The sequence below is a fragment of the Thalassophryne amazonica genome, chromosome 17, assembly GCF_902500255.1.
Source record: "Thalassophryne amazonica chromosome 17, fThaAma1.1, whole genome shotgun sequence".
NCBI classification, from domain to species: Eukaryota; Metazoa; Chordata; class Actinopteri; order Batrachoidiformes; family Batrachoididae; genus Thalassophryne; species Thalassophryne amazonica.
In genome coordinates this window covers 35329541-35352290 of record NC_047119.1, presented here as the reverse complement: position 1 = coordinate 35352290, position 22750 = coordinate 35329541, and the positions used below count along the sequence as shown (strand labels likewise).

The 22750-nt window shown below is 39.3% G+C and overlaps 1 long non-coding RNA gene across 1 annotated transcript; it reads right to left on the bottom strand.

The window, feature by feature from the left end:
- Positions 1 to 322: 322 nt before the first annotated feature.
- On the bottom strand, positions 323 to 7327 carry LOC117529826. The gene is made up of 2 exons (XR_004566116.1): positions 5395 to 7327; positions 323 to 887 (listed from the first exon to the last, which is right to left on the bottom strand). It is a non-coding gene; the product is annotated as an uncharacterized LOC117529826 (long non-coding RNA).
- Positions 7328 to 22750: the final 15423 nt, after the last annotated feature.

Sequence of the window (22750 nt, the reverse complement as noted above, 5' to 3'; positions counted from 1 at the left end):
TCGTATTCAAGAAGACTTGAGGCTGTAATTGCTGCCAAAGATGCATCAACAAAGTATTGAGGAACTTATGTACATGTGATTTCTTAGTTTTTTGTTTTTAATGGATTTGCAAAAAAAAAACAACAAAAAAAAAACTTTTCATGTCATTATGGGGTGTTATGAGTATAATTTTGAGGGAAAAATGAGTTTACTCCATTTTGTAATAAGGCTGTACATAACAAAATGTGGAAAAATTGAGGCGCTGTGAATACTTTCTGGATACACGGTAAGCCACCAGCTTTGGCTTGATTACTCTGTCACATAGAAGTTTAGCATTTTCTTAATGAAACATTTGACATCATGCCTATAGTTTTTGCACACGCTCCACTTTAATAAAATACAGAAGACATTCACTCATTTAAGCTTTTAGTTTCTGCACCACGGTTCCTGTATTTGACAGGAAAAGCTGCTCTCAAGCTCCACTGACATGTTGGGTTTCATTCGCTGCTCTATGCAGTCAGATAGCTGCAGAAGCACCACCGTCCCCCATTCCACACATTCCAGGATTTCCCAGAAAGCATTGCAAGCAAGCCCAAACAAGTCACGTTCTTTACTTGGGGAGAATTTCACACAGTCAAGTGAGTGAGGTTTTCATTTGCTTTACAAGTCTTCAGTGCACAATCTGACAAAAACACATTGAACACCTGAGTCACTTCTAACGTTCGGCTTATAAAACTTTGGAGAATAATCCAGATTTTACCTGAGAGTGGAATTCGTTTTTAATGTACTGTATGTTGTTCTGCAGACTGCGGTTGGATGTTTCCAACGGAGAGGCCTGGAGACAGTCATCAAAACAAACACGCCGCTGTGGCGCTTACATTTGGGTTCAGACGCTGGAGCAGTGACACCTAATCTCAACACAGAAACAAAAAGAGAAAGCATAAAGGAGATAGAGGGAGAGAGAGCCTGCTCCCTACATTCCTCCCGCATGTCCCTTCCCCCATCGACTTGCTCCCACTGAGGATGCTCAAAAACACACATCAACCCCCCCACCCCCACGTTTTTTTCCTGCATCTCGTCTGCTTATTTTTACCTTTGGCATGCATGCCGGCAGCATCACAAACAACACAAGGGACAGAAAAGGGAGAGGAAAACTGGTTGCAATGTAGAACTCATTCACCACATGACTTCACAAGAGCTGGAAAAAGAAACTGTATTACCGCACACTGGCAGAGGCTAAATAACACGTGTGTTATTTAGCCTCTGCCAGTGTGTAGACATAGGAATGCTGGCATAAAAAATAAGCAAGTCACAAACTATGGTGCCCCATGGTGTTGGCATGGAGTGCATAAAAAAAAAAAAAAAAAAAAAAAAACACATTTCACTCTCCTCAAATATCCAAACAACCTATTTCTAATAGATGGCACAGGTGATATAACCTTGTTACTGTCCAGTCAAGTAGAGGTTTCCACATAAATAAGTTTTTGTAGTCACTGGGATGGTTTTCCACCTGCTAACAGAGACAGTACGGGTACATAGCCAGAGAGGCAAGGGGTCAAAAGAACCCATCTTTTGAGTAAAGGTGCACTTTTGAGGACATTTTAAAATACAAATAGACTAATAATAATAAATGGATTTTAACCACTAAGAAGTTGTTCAATCACTATTATTCTGAAATGCCCTAGTTTTACTACTACAGAGTTGCACTAAATTAAAAAAAATAATCTGTTTGCTTACCCTTACCAAAAAGTAGTACATGCAAGTATGTTTCAAGTATACTTCCAGTTTACTTTTTATATACTTGTCAGTACTATTTTTTGGTAAGGGTTCATTTTAAAAAGTGTGTTATTTAGCTTCTGTCACTGTGTGGCCTTAAGAACGTTGACATAAAAAGTAAGCGAGTCGCAAACTGAAATTATTCAAGCGCAAATGGAATTGTTGCAACAGTCAGAGCAAAACAAAAAATAAAATGGTGACTAAACTTCCGGAAGAGGGATGCTTAGCTTACAAGCTAACCACGCAGCAACATAACTGCTAGCACTCTGAAATTTTTAATCAAGTGACCTGAGCTCAATTCGTAATGGAATCTCTCAAGGCTGATTTTTTACATCTTTACGTGCACAGACGGTTGCTCCAATTTACAGTTCACCAGTGGGGGCAGCACCACATACAGCGTCACAAAGTGCAGTGTAGAAGAAGCCCTGCTCACCCAGCATACATTCTGGGGTCTGACAAAGGACATTTCACCTGAAAACATAATTTTCAGTGAAAAATTGTACAAAAAAAGTCTGCCCAGACTCATGATCGCCAACGACACAGGAGACCGCAGAAAGACAAGGTTAGCTTCCAGTTAAGGTTTGAATTTGAGCTACCTTCCTGACGCGTTCTGAGGAATCAAGACTGTAGCACAGGGGTGGCCAAGTTCGGTCCTCGACAGTCACCTTCCTGACACTCTTAGTCGTCTCCCTGCACCAACACACCTGAATCCAGTGAAAGGCTCATTAAAAGTCTGCTAACGAGTCTTTCATTGGATTCAGGTGTGTTGGTGCAGGGAGACAACTAAGTGTCAGGAAGATGGCTCTCGAGGATCGAATTTGGCCACCCCTGCTGTAGCACTATAACAGCCAACATGCATTTCATAAAAACAGTTCAGTGTATGTCTAGATGTGATTTCTTAGTTTCATTTTAATAAATTAGCAAAAATGTAAAATAAAAACCTTTTCACCTCATAATTAAGGGGTATTGTGTAGAATTTTGAGGGAAAAATGAATTTCATCCATTTTGGAATAAGGCTGCAACATAAAAAAATGTAGAAAAAGTGCAGCGCTGTGAATACTTTCCAGATCCACTGTATTGGTTGAAGACCGTTGAATTAACTGTTGAAATCTTGGAACTTAAACTTCTGCAGGGTCTGACTTTGAGTACAGTTGATAACTACTAGGGTTGTATAACTGTGCATACTAACACTATCTGCGGTTTCCTTTTTCTTAAATATAGCCTGTTACTACTCAAATATGGTGTGTAGTAGTAAGTCAGATAATTCCTCTCTGAATATTAAGTAGATATCCCAATCAGGCTTTTTTGTTTTTGCCCCAACCATTCATTTAATATTGAGTATTTGCTGAAAGAGTGGGCACTTCCTTTTTCTTAGATATTACACTTTTACAGACTCCCTGGAAGCATATTAAAGTCAATCAGTTGTATATGCTTGACAGTTTAACAGTTCTGCCATGCATTAAGGAAAAAAAAAAACAAAAATTCATCAATCCAAGCTGCTCCTTAATAGTTTTTTTTTTTTTTTTTTTTACTTAGGGCAGCATTGTAGTAGTAAAACTAGGACATTTCAGAATAATAGTGATTACACAACTTTTTTGTTAAAATACATTTATTACTATTTTTTAAAAAATACATCCCCAAAGTGGACCTTTACTCAAACAGGGGGCCCTTCCAACCCCTCGCTTCTCTGGCTACGCACCTGTACTGTCTTTGTTAGAAAAGCCTATGTGGAAAGCGTGACTTGATTGGCCAGTAAGAAGGTTATATCACATGTGCCACCCATTAGAAACAGACTTTTGCATATTTGAAGTGAAGGAGAGTGAAATGCACTCTGTGGCAGCACCATAGGGCAGCACTCATTGACGGAGCACTGCAGTCAGCAGCATGCTTATAAAACAGAGCAAGATTGATGAGCATTGTTGATTATCTGTGTGAATTAACTATACTTTTTTGGGTATTTAAAAAAGAAGAGTATGATGTGATTTTAAAACGTGCACTGCAGGTTTGTGGTAATGCAACTGCAACTGACTCTGCTGGCACCGCGTATTTGAAACAAAGTGACACAAAACAAGCAGTAATTTACCGACTCTGGTTTATCAGATATCAGTCAATTTAAAAAAAAAAAAAAAAAGAAGCCTTGATTGGGCCAGATTCTAATCAATATACCAAGGCCACCTGTCCACCACACGTAAGTCAAATCCACTCATCTTTTTGGTAGACAAATACATTACCTCAATGGCATGGCAGAGGATAAAAAAATGGAATCTGTCAATATAATTGTTCCGTTCGCACCTACCGTAATGTTCAGAAAATGTGCCTCTGAATCTGACAGGGTAGACGATTGCTTTCCATAACGTTCTGTACAGAAGTGATCATTTTTTAGTTTCACATCCAGAAGGACAATTAAGCATGTGCCATTTTAAAGAAACTCAGCAGACCCTACGCTGCAGTCATACAGGCCTCATCCAGCCCCTGTGGGACCAGTTTGAGACCTCAGGTGACTAAAGAAGAAAAACCCTAATGCAACCTGCTTTTCTTGACTTTGAAAGTACAGGCTATAATTTACATTTAGCTCATGCATATGGAACTGGGGAAAGTCTTGTTTGTGCTGAACAGTTTAACAGCAGTTTGGACTGAACCGAAGCCAAATGCTATGACAATACTATTGCACTGCTAGAATAGATGGTACAGTAGTGCAACATTGTCAAAGCAGCTGACCTCAGCATGTGTCAGCACGTGGACATGAGCACAGCCATTCTTCACTGTCAAATTATCTTTAAAATATGCAAGAGCACCGTTTGTGTAGAGTTTTTTAAAAGACTATGGAAATAATCTGTTTTTTAAAAAAAATGATTAAGTCTCTTTGGTGTCCAAGGGTTCTTCTGGATGAGTGTTTAACAAATTCAAAATAGGCAAAAAAAAAAAAAAAAGATGTGTTTTTTTTTTTCCACAATGGAGGTTAAAAGTTGGGCAGTAAAAAGAGGTGTGGGTCTCCGTTTCATCAGCCAATGCCCTTTTAATATTGCACTGCTCATCTCAGTTTCCAGTAGTGCAACAGAAAAAGGGCAGTGGACAACAACATGGACACCATCAGCCTCCACTGCAGATACTGGAAAAAAAGGAGGAAAAACAAAAAGAGTCCTGGAAAGTTTGAAAACTTACAGAGAATTTCAGCAGATATAATGCTGATGTTATACCAAAATGTGGAAAGTTATAAACAACTCCATTAATTTAATACTATTTCTCACTCAGGAGGAAAAAAAAAAAAAAAAAAATCAGGGAATTTCCCAGCATGTGCTGTGACATGCATTCTAATTTGGAAGGAAAATGTTGAACATGTGCTTTAAAAATACACCCACAAAATCGTCAAACTGGCAAAAAAGAGAGAAAGAGATAAAGAAAAATTCCTCTAGAAAATAAGCAGGATCGGATTAAAAATCGAAATTCTTCTTCCATGTGGAAACTGAGTTTCTTTGCCGTGTTTAAGTGGCAATAAGTAAAAATAAAACCCGATCATTAAAGCAGGATCCTGCAACTTTGCGCAGATCACCGCGCTACGTGGACATAAATCGGCACCCTGGAAGCTCTTCCCGAGCTGACAATTCCTCTCAAACGAATTCAAGTGTCCTTGTTTGTTACCTGTTCTCGAAAGGTTTGCGTTTCATCTGTGTGGCAGGCCTACACGCCTCCTCCTGATCGCTGGATCTGCACCGCAAAAACCGCTCCGAGCCTACACCAGAGCCCTGACGACTTGTTAGATTGCACAACAGCCGACAGGCTGCACACAGCTGCAGAAAAAAACAGCCCCCTCACAGCCAGTAAAGCGTTCATCTGTGAGGGGGAGGAAATAAACAAACAAATAAATAATATCGCGTGGTGGGCAAGTTTTTTCTCCCCTTCTACTTGAGCTTCTAGATGCGCGCAACTCTTTGGACAACCTACAATCTTCGACTGTGCCCCGCGCAACTCCCAAGTTTACGCACAGCTCCTGGCATTTTACGCATTTTTTTTAATGCAACAACTCACAGTGGACTCTCTCCCCCCCTCCTCCAAAATCATAGTATCTACAGCCACAGGGAGGGACAATCCGTTAGAGACCGGGGGGGGGGGGGGGGGGCAACAAAAAGTTGTCCATAAAACAAAGAAAAACAATCCTGTGCACAAACAACACTTCACCGTCCTTTGCTTTGGGAATCCACGCCGTCATTCCTAAAAGAAGCAGAGCCAATAAGAACCAAATGCGCAGAGCTGCAAGATTAAAAAGAAAAAAAAAAAAATCACAAGTCTTCCGTGCGCAAGCACACAGCCTCACGGATCCGGACTCCATCTTTGACTACTTGACATTCACAGCCAGCCGGAGCAAATTCCTCCTTTGCATGCCTCCCGCTGATTGGCTGCTTCTTGCGCTAGTCTTTGCTCCGTGACCAGCCATTGGTTTGGATTCGCCGTGTTCCACAGTTCCACCCGACGCGCGATTGGCTGCGCGCACGAGCAGCGTCACGGCGCACAACGAATACCTGATAAAAAAAAAAAAAAAAAAAAAAAAAAAAAAAAACTCCCATTCACAAATTTCTTATCATCCATCTCATTATATCTGGATACTTTATTAGTTTAATCATATTTACTTTTTATGGCGCGTATTAATAAAGCGATTAAAATGAGCGCTTAATTGCCCCCTGAAGACTCAGTAAAATCCTGATCATAAATTCAAATACGGACTAAACCTGTTGTGTCTGCCGGCGGGAGCTGTTTGAAATAAAATGTAGAAATATAACGAGGCTCGTGCGCAACGAGACGTTTCAACGAAATGCTCCAAAAACACCATCTGCGCCAGAGGATGCACGTTTATTGGTGATCTCATTGTGATGAAAAAGTGAGAGATCAATAATCAAATGTGGCACGGAGGTGGATCTATGTGCGCGCGGCCCCTGGCGAAGCTTTGATTGACGCACAGAGAGGAGAAGCGGGCTGTGAAATTTGGCATTCCTGGCCAGAGGAGCTGAAATAATGGCATTATCCAGTGGGAGAGGGCCCACTCTTTAGCCTCAGCCCACTCAGAAGGGATCTGATTGTGCAGCCAGTCGGTTAAAAAAAAAGTTTGATGTAAGGCGGGGCATGATGGATCCAGTGTAGGTCTGGATGTGTCCACGTTTTGTGGAACAAAACTGAATTTATGCAGGTGACTAAAAGTGTAATGTTGTGCCTTTATTTGTCCATACTGAAAACACACTTCAAATATGTTTAAATCTGAAAACTGCACATCACAAACAAAATAAACTTTTTCAAAAAGTGCAACTCAGAAAAGTGGAGTTTACTTTCTCACAAAAATAACACTAAACAATAAAACATATTCAAACTGGATTAAAATCTGAAGCCTGCAAAAGGAATTTAAATTTCATCATAAATAATCAACCAGAGAAATAATTGTAAAAATGATTGTTTCCTAACACCAACAATAAAAAAAGAGATCCACAGCAGGGCAATTATCAAGCAAAAAAATAGTTTGTTCAGCAGCAAATAGTAATTTAACACAATAAAATAATTACATTATTTTAGTGTCTTCACCTATTTATGTCAGACTTCACTTAAAATTAAATTATGCTGTTTTATTATCTTTGATAAATTATAAACTGTTACAAAACTGTGTGTGTGTGTGGGGGGGGGGGGGGGTACATCAACTACTTTAAATAAATGCAGCAGCATTGTTATGTGATTTGTGTTTAACAATATGCTTAATTTAAAAGTTTAAATCTTTAAATACATTTGTTTCAGTTTGGATTATTTGATGCTAAAACAATGAAAATAATTGATTCCTTCTAAAAGTCTCATAAATCTACACAGATGAATAATTTTAAGATGACTTCAGATGATGATTTTCTGACTTAAATGATCCATTTTGCTGTGTTTATGGATTTTAAACCTAAACTAAAACACTCAATTATTACAATAATTCACAATTAAAGGATGAAAAGGTGCACATTGAAAATATTTTATTGTTGTATTAATTAAAGCTACTATCATTTAAAAGATGCATGCAAATAGAATCACACATTGTGCAATAATGTGTGATTATGTAATTAAATATTTAAATTCATTAGATGTAAACATATATGTTGACATGAAACAATTGTACTTTGCTCTATAAAATTACTTGTTTTTGGATGCAATGTTTCAAACTTTAATAAATCAAAAAATTTTGCTTCACGCCATTAATAGAACACATTTAATTAGTTTGAGTTTTGTGAGATTTGCTCTGGTTAAACATTGAAAGTGCAGCTTTGTGGAAACAAGTTAGAGAAAATCATGTCTCTTTTTCTGTTTTGGAAATGTTTGTTCTTTAAATGAGTGTGAGGGGAAAGTACAGCAAACAATCTGCTGAATGACTTTGAAGCGGTGCCTGTGTGAGGTGTCATTCAGGCTGAGAAAAGCCTTTTAAACATGGGAGTTATTGTTCCCTCTTTTTTTCCAGCCTCCCATCCTCTGAAAATGTACCTCCTTTCTTCCTCTGGCCTTTAACCTCTCCCAACCCCCATCCCACCATCTCACGTCTCTCTTCCTCTCTCAGCGGCCGAAGACCAAACAGCTCTGATGGATGATCATCAATAATTTTCTAGTGGGAAAAAGAAAAAAAATCAGGGGGAAAAAGGTTAATGGGTGAGTTTTGGCAGTGTGTACGTATAGGGGGTGGGAAGTGGATTTTGGGTTACTATTTTTTTTTTTTAATGAAGTAGTAGACCCCACCTCGGTGGACCCTGTCCCCTCTACAGAGTGCTCCCCTCCTCCGCTCCTGCCTCTTTCTTGAAACAGACTCTATGGATTGCATGCATGACATTCCAGCTGTGTGGGTGGCACGGCCTTTTTACAGCGGCTCCACCAGAGCACAGGGCTCCTAAACCCACAACAACCGCAGGAACCTCGGCCCACGTACCATCCTCAGCTGCACATCTTCTCCCAAAGCATCACTCTGCACTTTTACCTGTGAAACCCAAAGTTATCAATTAAAGACCCACAGAGGAGGATATGTAACCAGCCAGGGGGCCCCACCTGAAAATTTCAAACCGCCCCCACTGAAGATTCAGTGTTAAATGTAGAACTGTGAGTTGTTGGTTCTTAAAGGTTGACCAATTATGAGTTATCCTTTTAATTCTGGATTAATAGTGCAGCCTCTGTAGACAATCACAGGATGAAAAGAAAAAAAAAAAACCCTAACCTTTTAATTTCATGTATCATCATCATTTAAAATACACCAAGCTGTGTTGGTGAGAAGAAACACATTCACTACTACAAACAATAATCTGGTTTGTTATATCAGCTACCTAAAAATCACTATATGAATGAAGAAATTTCCTTTTATCACACAATACAATCTGGTTATACTAAAAGAAAAAACACCAACTCCCCCATCTTTTAAAAAAATTCAAATTCCCCCCCCCCAGGTAATTTCAGTTTGGCCCCCTGATGTAAAAGGAAAAATCAAGCGAATCACTTTAAAAAGGCTTTTCTTTCCTTTAGTGATAAAATGTTTAGTTCAGTTAATCAATGAAATCAACAGACAAAGCAGCTTTCAGCTGTTCTGGTTACTCAATGGTTAAAATATTCATCAACGAAAGTTTATTTCATCTTCTCAGAATCAAATGTAAGAATTTGTTTTTTTTCCCTGTTTTATTTGAAATCAAGCTGTTCTTACAGCGTTTAGCAGGGTTTGTTTTAAACTGCTGAAAAATGTTAACAAGCATGGAATTGGCTTTAATCATGTCTAAATCAGTAGAAAACTGGGTGCAATTAGTCCAAATAGGAATAATCAGGTTCCACACCAACAACAAACTGGTTTAAATTGCTTTTGAAATGCTTCACATCAGGGTAAACTACAACTTTCAGGTGGGGTTAAAATAGTTTCAACTCAAAAGAAAACTGGTTTCCAGTAGAGTTAATCTTTACAAATAGGAATAATGTAGTTTTAACTGGTTTAAACAGTTGTATACATATACATAATAGTTTAAAGTTAAGTAAAAGTGGTTTAAAGCACTGCTGTGATGCTTTGAATGGGAAAAATTAAGATGTTTTTTCACCTGGCTGGAAATACTTATATATATCAGCAGAAAGCTGCTTTTAACTGGATTTAATTGTGCTAAATGGGAATAAACCATTTCTAATTAGTTTTAAACTGTTCCACAGCCTACTTTGAAATGTTTTAAAAATGCTTTCAACTGTATTTAAATCAATTTGGACCTAATATTATATGTCTTTCAGATGGTTTGCAACATCTGAAAATTAACAGAAAAGTGATTTAAACCGAATCTGATCTTGCTAAATTGGAATAATCTGGTTTAGAGTTGTTTAATATAGGTGCAGGTCAACAACAGTCTGCTTGAAAATGTTTATGACATGCTTTAAGAAGGATTTAAATAAGTCTGGATTAAATATTAGCTATTTTCCAGTTGGTTTGCAACAACTCAAAATTAATAGCAAAGTGGTTTAACCTTTTTTTTTTTCGTATAAAATAGGACAAATCTGGTTTGGGATTGTTTCAAACAGTTCCATGCCAACAACCATAGCTTTAAATGGTTTGGAAATGTTTTATGCAGGATATAAACCACTTTGGGCCAAATATTAGATGTTTTTGAAACAGTTAGGGAATTGTTTGAATCTGGAGCTAATTTGGATAAATACAAATAATCTGGTTTAGGATTGTTTTAAACAGTTTCACACCAGCAACAGTGTGACTTTAAAATGTTTTCAAGATGCTTAAAACAGGATTTAATCCAACTAAAATAAAATTATTCAGTTTTTGAGATGGTTTACAACAGGTCAAAATGAACAGAAACATAGTTTAAACAGGATTTAACCTTATTAAATTGGAATAATTTGGTTTGAGGTTGTTAGAAATACTTCTACACAGCAATAGTTTTAAATGGTTTAAAATGCTTTAAATATAACTTGAACCACTTTGGACAAAATATTAGATGGTTTTCAGATATTTTGTGATGGCTCTAATTCAGTCAGAAACTGGTTTAAGGTGGCCAAATGGGAACAGTTTACTTTAGGATTGTTTAAATAGTTCCACACAAACAACAGTAGTTTTAAATAGTTTAGGAATTCTTTAAACAGGACATTAACCATTTGGCATCAAACATTAGATTTTTTTCAAATGGTTTGTAGCAGCTCAAAATCTGAAAGAAACTGGTTTAAAATTGAGTTAATCTGGTTAAATAGGAATAATCTATCTTTAAAGAGTTGAAGACCAAGAAAAGAGTCGTGTAAACTGTTTTTCAAAATGGTTTAAACTGTATTTAATACAATTAAAACTGAATGTTAATTGTTTCTACCTGTTGTACACAACAATGAAACAATATAAAACCGTTTTTTAACCTTTACTTAACCAGGTTAGTTCCATTGAGATCAGTATCTCTTTTACACAATGGAGACCTGGACAATTATAAAGTTAATTCACCTAACCTTGTTTAAACAGGATTTGGACCAAGTACATTCACCATTGTTTGTTTGTTTTTTTTTAAAAGATAATTTCAAAGAGTTCTAAATAAAAAAAAAAAATGAAAATAAAAACTGGTTTAATCTGGCTAAATATGAACAATCTGTTTTTAAGGTGGTTATAATCCAACAACAATATGGATTAAGATGATTTAAACAAGCATGAACTAATGCAAAGGTGGTTAAACAGGATGTAAACGGGGAGAAACTGGCTCTCTCTCTGGTTCTCTGATGAATATCGTTGTAAAGTTTTGTCTTTGGGTCTGGGACTGTTTATTATTACTGAGGATATTTTATTGACAGATTAATCAATAATGATCTGCAGCTATTACCTTATAATCAAAAACACCTGCGTTTAAATATATATACATATATTTTAAACGCAGGTGTTTTTGATCTTATTTTAATCAAACGTATAGAGCGTGAAACAACAGTGGCTGCATTCACTAACTCGTGATTTCACACTTGTTAAGTTGTGTGCTGTTGTCATGTAATTGTCATTATGCACGGTGATGATGTCATTAATATTACTGCTGCAGTGTTCTTTCACCAGCAGTGGCGGTAAATGGAGGAAGTTCCGCTGTGTGTATCTTGGCGTTAAGTCAATTAGCTGCAATCTCACAGGAACATTGCTGAACTTTACTGAAGCTGCTGGTGGGATAAATCGATTTTTTAACCACAAACGATAAACAGTAAAAACCCGTCCATAACTCGCAGCTCTGTAAGTGTTCACAGAGGTTGTTTTTTCTTCTGAGTGGAGTCCACAGGATGAAAACTCAACCCCATTAACGGAACATCAGAGGAATTCCTCACTTTACATACGGAATGCACTACAGGTCAAAGGGCAAAGGGCCAGAGGGGGATCCACCCGCGCCCAGGCCTTATTTAAACAAGCCTGGAATGCCTGCTGGAAATGAGGAGAAGAAAGGGAAGGAACCTCTCTGCCTTTAACATGAGCTGGGGCCATGACCAATAAATAGCAGCACATTTTAAATGATTTGCATTGGCTGATTTCATGTGCTGCTGCCTTTAAATTTTATTATGAGACATTCTCAGCTATCAGTCAACAGTCACATTCAACTATAATCACAGAGAAGTGCAGGCAGAGAAGCAGATTAATGCTGCTTTTCTTCTTTGTTTCACAGACATTTTATTTTTCATACTTTAGCAAACAGCACGTTTCAAACACCTTTGATCTCACACCAACATTCAGGACTCCTTCAGCAGGAGCTGGTTAATTAGTGGCTGCCCTATCACCTGCCTGATTATAATTTTAGGATCAAAAGGACAGGACTGTCTGAACACAAAGTGCAGCATTCCACGTGTGGTCCAACCTGTCCATTTTTAGGACCATCTCTCCAAAATTTCTTACAAATGACATGCTACAATCCCCATGGCTGTGGTGGAATTCTGTCCACTTCAAAGCCGCAAAGAACCCACTGGCCGCTCTGGCCAATAGGTGAAGAGGGGCGGACCCTGCCTGCCATGACCTCACTGACCTTCCCCACCCCCAGTGTCCTGCTCCTTGTTCTCCATCCATCTGTCCATCCATCCATCCTCGTCAGTGGTTTTGCCTCTGTCTGTCTGTGTGCATCTCTTTGGAATGTCTGTCAGCAATCAATGACATTAAATGTTGAAATTTTAGCTCAAAATGAGGCACATGTGGAAATTAGAGGACACGCAAAGAGCACATTCCTCTGCCAAGGTCCCAGACCCTCCTCACAGGTGTCACATTGTGTCCCCCCCCCCTAACTTTTATACTTAAATACTGTTGGGGCTTCATATTAAACATCCCCATGAGTCCTCCAGTTTTATGGCTGATCATATAGAAATAGCACAAACCTTTAAGTCCCATTTTGCTAATGAAGAAGGTAACTGACTCACTTCATATTAGAAGTTGAGCCACTGTTCTGGTGATGCGCTGCTTGTTCCTCACTACATGCAGGACAAAGTTGAACCCCCTGTATGAGCGTATTCACCGATCAGCCACAACATTGTGAGAGCACCTGCCTAATATTGTGTAGGTCCCCGTTTTGACACCAGAACAGCCATGACCCTGTGTGTTCTAGTACCTTTCCATCAGAACCAACACGATCTTTTTAAGCAATTTGAGCTACAGCAGCTCTTCTGTTGGATCAGACCACATGGACCAACCTTTGCTTTGTACGTGCATCAGTGAGCCTTAGTCACCTTGACCTTAAGATAAGATCAACTGGATTTATCCCAAAGGAAATTATTTTGCCAGAGTACCAAAACAGTAAACAGTGTTTTTTTAACAATAAGTACAACAAATTTATATGAAATGCCTGGAAGACATTTGCACAAGATGTTTGATAATATTGCACATAACTCTGAGTGACTGAAAAACTCTAAACAACTCTGTTTGTGTGACCTTGCCGCCAGTTCACTGGTTGTACAGTAAAACTTGCCTAAACCGCCACTGTATAAATCGTCATTCACACTCACTGGACAAAAGCGAAAGTCCCAGTGCTTTTGTATGGTTTTCAATGTAAGAAACACTGTATATAACGGATTTTGTAGAATGGATTTTCGCTCACATCGGACAAAACACCCTTTCCGATCGTAATGCATTTTCATTAAAAACCCCTCGCATGTAACGGACAGAGCAGCCTGGATGTGCCCAGTAACAGAGGTACGAAATGAAGTTCAGCACTGACACTCGCTGATTTGAGGAAAGTGGGTACCGTATTTCCGTGATTAAAAGCCTGGCCGTTTATTTTTTTTCAAACCGTTGTCAGACACAGGACCTAAACAAGGCCAGGCATAATTCAGGAAAGGCAATTATTAACAAAATGCTGCTTGTTGCGTGCACTGTAATATGGTGTTAAGTTTCACACATATCCTGTGACAAACCCAGCCACTTTAGATCACAGCCCTCTACCTGACTGCGAACCCTCTCTGGAGCCTGAGACGCACCTGATAAATGACGGAGGCCGCAAAAGGCTGTGATTTCTCACTTTTCCGGTTTCACTCCTTCCTCTCCCATCATATTTTAAAACATTTTGCAGCGCGCACCCGATTACATTTTGATCATGGATCAAATACATTTGCCAGAAAAGTCTGCAAATATGACCAACTTTACAACAAGGAGTTAGAAAAAGATGCTCAAATGATCCGCAATTCATGGAGGAAAATTGTAAGTATCATATCGTTGGTTTGGAGGTTCTATAAAGAAGTGAAGCTCCTTGAGGGACAAATTAATATAGAAAAAGCCACTGTTCCTGCAGCAAATTCCATAAAGAAGCGACAGAAAATTTTAAAAGAGTAATGTGCATGTCGATGTCATCGCATGGCCATAGAGTTACAGAGCTTGAGAAGCATAAATCAGGCTTTAGGATTTGAAGGTATCACTCCGCAGTGGACTTAGAAAAAATGGATTTTGTCCATTTCATACATATAACGGATTTTGATTATAATGAACAAAATTCGCTGGTCCACCTGAATCCATTATATATGAGTTTTACTGTACTTCCTTGGACCATTTTTGGTTGGTACGAAACACTACAGAGTGGGACCATCCCCCAAAAGCTGCAGTTTTGGAGAATCTCTGGTCCAGTAGGCCTTGTCAAAGTCACTCAAATCCTTATGTGCCCCCATTTTTCCTGCTTCCAACACATCAATATTGAGGACAAAATGTTAACTTGCTTCCTAAAATATCCCACCCAGAGACAAATGCCACTGTAACGAGATAATCACCATTATTACACTTCACCTGTCAGTGGTCACAATGCAACATATTCTCATAGTGCATTTTGTATGATATGATACGAAAAGTTATACTACATCTGGAAAGTATTCACAACGCTTCACTTTTTCCACATTTTGTTATGTTACAGCCTTATTTCAAAATGGATGAAATTCTTTTTTTGCTCCACAAAATTCTACACACAATATCCCATAACGACAATGTGAAAAAAGTTTGAGATTTTTGCAAATTTGTTAACAATTTAAAAAAGTAAGAAGTCACGCGTACATAAGTATTCACAGCCATTGCCATGAAGCTCAAAATTGAGCTCAGGTGCATCCTGTTTCCACTGATTCTCCTTGAGATGTTTCTACAGCTTAAATGGAGTCCACCTGGGTTAAATTCAGTTGATTGGACATGATTTGGAAATACACACACCTGTCTCCATATAAGGTCCCACAGTTGACAGCGCATGTCAGAAAACAGACCAAGCATGAAGTCAAAGGAATTGTCTGTAAACCTTCGAGACAGGACTGTGTCAAGACACAAATCTGGGGAAGGGTACAGAAACATTTCTGCTGCTTTGAAGGTCCCAATGAGCACAGTGGCCTCCATCATCTGTAAATGGAAGAAGTTTGGATCCACCAGGACTCTTCCTAGAGCTGGGTGCCCAACTAAACTGAGCAATCGCAGGAGAAGGGCCTCAGTCAGGGAGATACTGAGCTCTGACTGGGTGACCCAATGGTCACCCAGTCAGAGCTCAAGCATTCCTCTGTGAAGAGAGAACCTTCCAAAAGGACAACCATCTCTGCAGCAATTCACCAATCAGGCCTGTATAGTAGTAGAGTGTCCAGACAAACGCCACTCCTTTGTAAAAGGCACATGGCAGCCCAGTTGGAGTTTGCCAAAGGGCACCTGAAGGACTCTCAGACCACAAGCAACAAAATTCTTCTCTGATCTGATGAGACAAAGATTGAACTCTTTGGCGTAAATGCCAGGCATCATGTTTGGAGGAAACCAGGCACCATCCCTACAGTGAAGCATGGTGGTGGCAGCATCATCCTGTGGAGATGTTTTTCAGTGGCAAGAACTAGGAGACTAGTCAGGATTGAGGGAAAGATGAATGTAACAATGTACAGAGACATCCTGGATGAACACCTGCTCCATAGTGCTCTTTACCTCAGACTGGGGTGATGGTTCATCTTTAAGCTAAACAATGACCCTAAGCACACAACCAAGATATCAAAGGAGTGGCTTTCGAGGGACACGCTGTTATGTGTCGACGCGGGTTGAGGAGCGGACCTGCGTCTGACGGAACCCAGCGCTAAAATAACCAGAAAGCTGTTCCAATAACAAAACAATTTATTTTTCCACCCTTTGGTGCATAACAACATGTACAAACAAAAGCTGCGTCAGTCTGGCGGAGTGAAGGATGGCACGCTCTCCAGCGCCCAAAAGGATCGAAGCCCGGCGCTTCTGGACCCACGTTTACCGCCAAACACCCCCCAGGTGGACACGACAAACCGACTCTCTGCGAAGGATAGAAAAGGTGAGGTAAGTCAGCAGCTACAACTAATATCCTTCAAAAGGCACACACTATCAGCAACACATTCAGGTCTGTATTTAAGCTTTATGTAAATGAGCAGCTTCTCACAACAGGTGGAGGATCATCAGTCCGCATGCCACGGCAGTGAGAAGCGAGCTGCACAATTCTCATCAAAGTTCAAATATACTGCGTAACAAAATACCAAGTTACTATTAACAATTAGTCAAACAATTAATCACCTCTGATGTGTGCTGACAGCATGTGTCCCTCACCCTTCCTCCTTCACAGGCACGATGTGTCAAACCCAGGCGCGGTCCTCAGAGTCTCACAAACGAACATCACAAGGTCGAGTTCCCGGCAATTCTGCTTGAATCACACATGACTTAAATGCAGAACGCCATCTCATTATCTGCTTCAGCTGAAAGTCTTTAAGGTTGCATGTGAGCACCATCCACAGGTGCTGCTCATCATGTTGATGAGGGTGAAGGACTCTTCTGCCAGCACCTTCTCCACAGACAATAAATTAGTTTGCATACCACCTGGAGAGCAAAGAAAAGAAAAGAACACCAAAACATCTAGCCACACCCCCCCAACACACAACACACGCATCACGAAAGTCCATATCTGGAGTCCTGGTCCTGTGAGACATGACTATTGAGCATGTCCGAACTCTGTGCGACACATCCACTCATCTTTGGAAGAAAGAGGGAGATGCTCCTCTCTGAAGGGGAAGTGAGTCGGGTGGCACGCAGCAGCTACCTTTCAATTAATGGACAACTTTTTTTAAATGTAGTCACTTTATTGTAAGGGCAGGTGGTTCTGTGGGATAGAAATTGGACTAGGGTTTGTTTCCAGGTGTGTGCTTCAAGCTGTTGGTTTCCTTGGACAAGACACTTCATCTGCAACATCCCAGTAAACCTAGCTGTAAACTGGTACCAGCCTTGGCCTAAGATATAACCTGTGATGGATGGATGGATGTCCTGTTCACAGGGAATTGTAGACTCATCTGTTTCCTGTCATGATATCTGGAGATAGACAATGGCCCAATGGGTCTTGGGGCCTGGATAGTACATATTTCTTTGTCATTTTAAAACATTGGTAGGCAAACATCTGAGCACTCAATTCACCTTTGGTAAAAATCCCTGTTTTTCCCTAAGATCCTGACAAATAGATGGTTACTGTGGAGATGTGATGGTGGAGTGGTTGTCTGCCTGTGTGATTGCCATTTGTAACAAAATGATTCCAAAGCCTGGTCAATGCAGCAATCCACAGCACCAGCACATAATCACAGACCGCAGGTCATGTGCAGTCCATAGACCTGACCTGACAAGGACATACAGGTATTAATAAAACACTATGAGTCATAAATGAAACCATGCATTTGGAAACTTGATCATAGTGAACCTATTAGAAACTGCTACTGCTCCAAGACTTAACACGGCATCCCGAAAATACTTTGGCTTCCAAACTGAACATGGCATCCAGGCAAATGCAGTGATCCCAGCACATTTTTCGACTTCACATTACCGACATCAGAGGTCTGATAAAGTTGTTAGCCCCACTGCACAACAGCTCATCCGTTTTCTAGATATGGTCTCTAATGTACTTTAGATGATGACACCTGATTTGACCTTAGAATGACCATTTCATGAACTGTGTTGACAGAATAGGCCAGTTTCTTCACCAAGTTTGACTGAAATTGCTTCTTGCGTTTTAAAGATATTGCAAAAGAAAGACAGACACTCCCATTACAACAGTCTCTTTTCACTTTGGGGTTATGCTAATTGGCACTTTGTGAATCCAGAGCTTACTTTTACATTAAACTTCACTGTAACCCCTTGATGTCTTTTTTTTTCCCGACAGCCAAAGGAACAAAAACATTACCCCCTTCGTAGAGAGAACAAATATGTAAATAAAAATCAAACTTTTTTTAGTAGGACAACTCAGTTTTCTCATTGTTAACTGATACTGTGCTTGCTGGACTATGACGTGACGTCCACACGATTGTTTATTCCAAAATGTTGTGTTTTTAACACATAAAATTAAATAAAAAAAGTAGTGTGACCGCAGTACCTTTGTGGCCGGGACGGCGGTGGGATTGAACCCAGACGACTCGCACTAAACACCATTCCTCTACCAGGTCAGCCAAAGGGGAAATCCCCCCGTTAGCCAAGCTAGCGGGAACATCTTTTGAATCAGGACCCGGGACCTTCATCCCGCTACATATCTCCCCACCATTTTTGACTTTGTCCCGAAGTCACAGGTGCACTTAAGCATGTTCTGTGACTACCCACATCCTGTTCGTGACGCCAGATTGTGACCGCAGGACCTTTGTGGCCGGGACGGCGGTGGGATCGAACCCAGACGGCTCGCACTAAAGACCATTCCTCTACCAGGTCAGCCAAAGGGGAAATCCCCCCGTTAGCCAAGCTAGCGGGAACGTCTTTTGAATCAGGACCCGGGACCTTCATCCCGCTACAGTAGTAAAATCAAGCAAATGACAAAAATAAAGCAAAAGTAGTATTTTTGAATGCTATTCTCCTACAATGCCGCTAACTCTTGGGTCTGCCATTGAGGCAGCCATTTTCCGCTCAAGAACTCAGGCGTTTTCTAGCCAGCACTCTACCAAAATTAATTAATTAATCACATTACTTTGACATGAATGCATTATTTACTTGACCAAACAATGATTCTTCATTTGTTATTTGAAAGATTCAAAAGCTTCTATCAGCCCAACTGGCTGTAAATGTAAACTTAACATTGTTGCTGTTTGTTAGCATGCTAGTACATTTAGCTGTAAACAGGGTGTAATGCTGTTAGAATAAAAGCTGATATCAATAGCATGAAGACGTTGTAATATTGTTTTATAAAGAAAAAAACAAAACAAAACACAAAACTCAGAGATACCAGCAGGTCTTTTATGTCCCAGTGACTTTTGTCATTTATGCAGCATCGCCATCTACTGGAGAAAGATCAGTAATGTAGTTTGTGAGAAAACACTTTTTTGTTTTTTGTTTTTATGTATTCACAAGACATTATTTCAAGTAAACACATGCAAAACATTTCCTTACATCTTCCACAAATAACATAGCAGATTTACACATTTAATAATAATAAAAAATATTATGGTCTTATCTTTACTTATAAATGAAGTCCATGTACCGCTCCTTCTGAACAAAACAGCTTAAAAATCTAATAGTAAGTCCCCTCGACTGCTCCCTTGTTTGCACTCGGGGTCGCCACAGCAAATCCGAGGTGGATCTGCATGTTGAATTGGCACAGGTTTTATGCCGGATGCCCTTCCTGACACAACTCCACATTACATGGATGAATGTGGCAGGGGTGGGATTTGAACCCGGAACCTTCTGCACTGAAACCAAGCGCATTAACCACATGGCCACCACCCCTGCAGCTTAAAAATCTAATATAGCATTAAAAAAGTTTGTTTTTGTTTCAAAGACTTTCACTTAAATTTAATTATCTAAAACAGCACTTGCATTGTGTTGTTAACTAAATAATTTGACTATAAATTAGACAAATGTATTTTGTAATATACTTAGTAATTATAATTCTGCATGCTGTTTTCAAGCTCTGTTTAAAACTCAGCTCAAATGCAATTGAAATTCAAGTCATTCTCAATTCATTTTTGAATTTTGCACAGCCCTATTTTGCAATTGGTTACATTGTATTGTCAAAATTAACTAATTAGAAGTGCGTTTAACATTCTTTCTTAGAACAATTTTTTGTTTACTTGAAATGATAAAAGCAACACGTTTGGTGTTATCTATTCAAAAAGAATCTGCAAACAGTCCAAAGTGTTCTGGATTTAACAAATCATGCAAGGGGTTTACAACCAAAAAAGTGATACATTAAATCAGTTTCCCCCAAGTGAGTAAAGCTCAAAATCCTTAATAGTTTTTATTTCCATACACAGAAATGCATTGGGAACACTGTACATTCTAGTCCAAATCAACACATGAAGAAAAATGGCAAATATCAAATGTGTTATTACTTTACAGAAGATGACAATAAACAATATTAGGCTGTTGAAAAAAAGTGTCTGCATTTTTCTTTACAAACTCAAACATTTACTGTATAAACTGAAAAATGTTTGAAGATTTATCTTTCCTGTGAATCACTGAACTATTATTTAGTTGTATAACCACTGTTTCTGAAAACTGCTTCAAATCTGTGTTGCATGGAGTCAACCACATTCTGGCACTTGTGAACAGATATTCCAGCCCAGGATGATTGGACTATACATTCCACAATTCCTTTGCATTTATTGGTTTTGCCTCAGAAACAGCATTTTTGATGTCACCCCACAACTTTTCTATTGGATTAAGGTCCTGGGATTGGGCTGGCCACTCTAGAAAATTAATCTTGTTGGTCTGGAACCAAGACGCTGCTCACTTGCTGGTGTTTGAGGCCATCGTTTTGTTGAAACGCCCATTTCAAGGGCATTTCCTCTTTGGCATAACACAACATGACCTCTGCAGGTATTTTTATGTATTCAAACTGTTCCATGATAAATAGGCCCGACACCAGTATGAGATCATCCCCATATCATGATGCTTGCCCCACTGTGTACTGACTTGAATTCAGTTTTTGGGGGTCATCTGACAAACAGTCTACGGCCCCTAGACCCAAAAAGAACAATCTTGCTTTCATCAGTCCACAATGTTGTGCCATTTCTCTTTATGCCAGTTGATGTGTTCTTTGTCAAATTGTTACCTCTTCAGCACGTGTTTTTTTTTTTCTTCTTTCATCAGTGGGGCTTCGCGGAGGCTTCTTGTCTACAGGTCAGCTTCACATAGGCGTATTCTAACTGCTACAGTACTCACAGGCCCTTAACTTTAGCCCCTCTCTGATCACCCTGGAGCTGATCACTGGCTGAGTCTTTTCCATACTGGCTATTCTACAATCCATTTGAATGGCGGCTTTCCATTTTTGTCAGTCTTTCTGGTTTTGGTTGCCATTTTAAAGCATTTGAGATCATTTAAGCTGAGCAGCCTATCATTTTCTACAGTTCTTTATATGTTTTCCCCTCTCCAGTCAACTTTTTAATCAAAGTACGCCATTCTTCTGAACAATGTCTGGAACAACCCAATGTACTCAGATTTTCAGAGAGAAATGTGCAACAACCATTATGTACATTTGCTGCCTTCTTCCTTAAATAAGGTCCACATGTTTTCACAGAATGAATGACCTCACTTCACAGTCCTGTTATCCTGAAAACACCACTTTCAATTAATGATTCACTTACACAGAATCAGCAGCATGCATGTTATGACTGTTGGTTTTCTATTACTCTACTACACCTACTATCGAATTATTTGCCATGTAGAAATATAATTTCTACCAAAAATGGTAATTGATTTGGTTAGTGATGTTTGACTATTGTTTTTAATGCAACTGTACAGTGGTATGTAAAAGTTTGGACACTCCTGATGATTTCCATGATTTTCCTTTATAAATCATTGGTTGCTTGGATCAGCAATTTCAGTTAAATATATCATAGCAGACAAACACAATGATATTTGAGAAGTGAAATGAAGTTTATAGGATTTACAGAAAGTGTGCAATAATTATTTAAACAAAATTAGGCAGGTGCATAAATTTTGGCACCCCAACAGAAAAAAATACACCAATATTTAGTAGATCCTCCTTTTGCAGAAATAACAGCATGCTTCCTGTAGCTTCCAATGAGAGTCTGGATTCTGGTTGAAGGTATTTTGGACCATTCTTCTTTACAAAACATCTCCAGTTCAGTCAGGTTTGTTGGTTTCTGAGCATGGACAGCCTGCTTAAAATCACACCACAATTTTTCACTAATATTCAGGTCTGGGGACTGAGATGGCATTCCAGAACGTTGTACTTGTTCCTCTGCATGAATGCCTTAGTAGATTTTGAGCAGTGTTTAGGGTCATTGTCTTGTTGAAAGATCCAGCCCCGGTGCAACTTTGTCACTGATTCATGAACACTGAATCTGCTGATATTGACTGGAATCCATGTGACCCTCAACTTTAACAACATTCCCAGTACCTGCACTGGCCACACAGCACCACAGCATGGTGGAACCACCTCCAAAATTTACTGTAGGTAGCAAGTGTTTTTCTTGGAATGCTAGATTCTTTTTCTGCCATATATACTGCCCCTTATGTCCAAATAACTCAATTTTAGTTTCATCAGTCCACAGCACCTTATTCCAAAATGAAGTTGGCTTGTCCAAATGTGCTTTAGCATACCTCAAG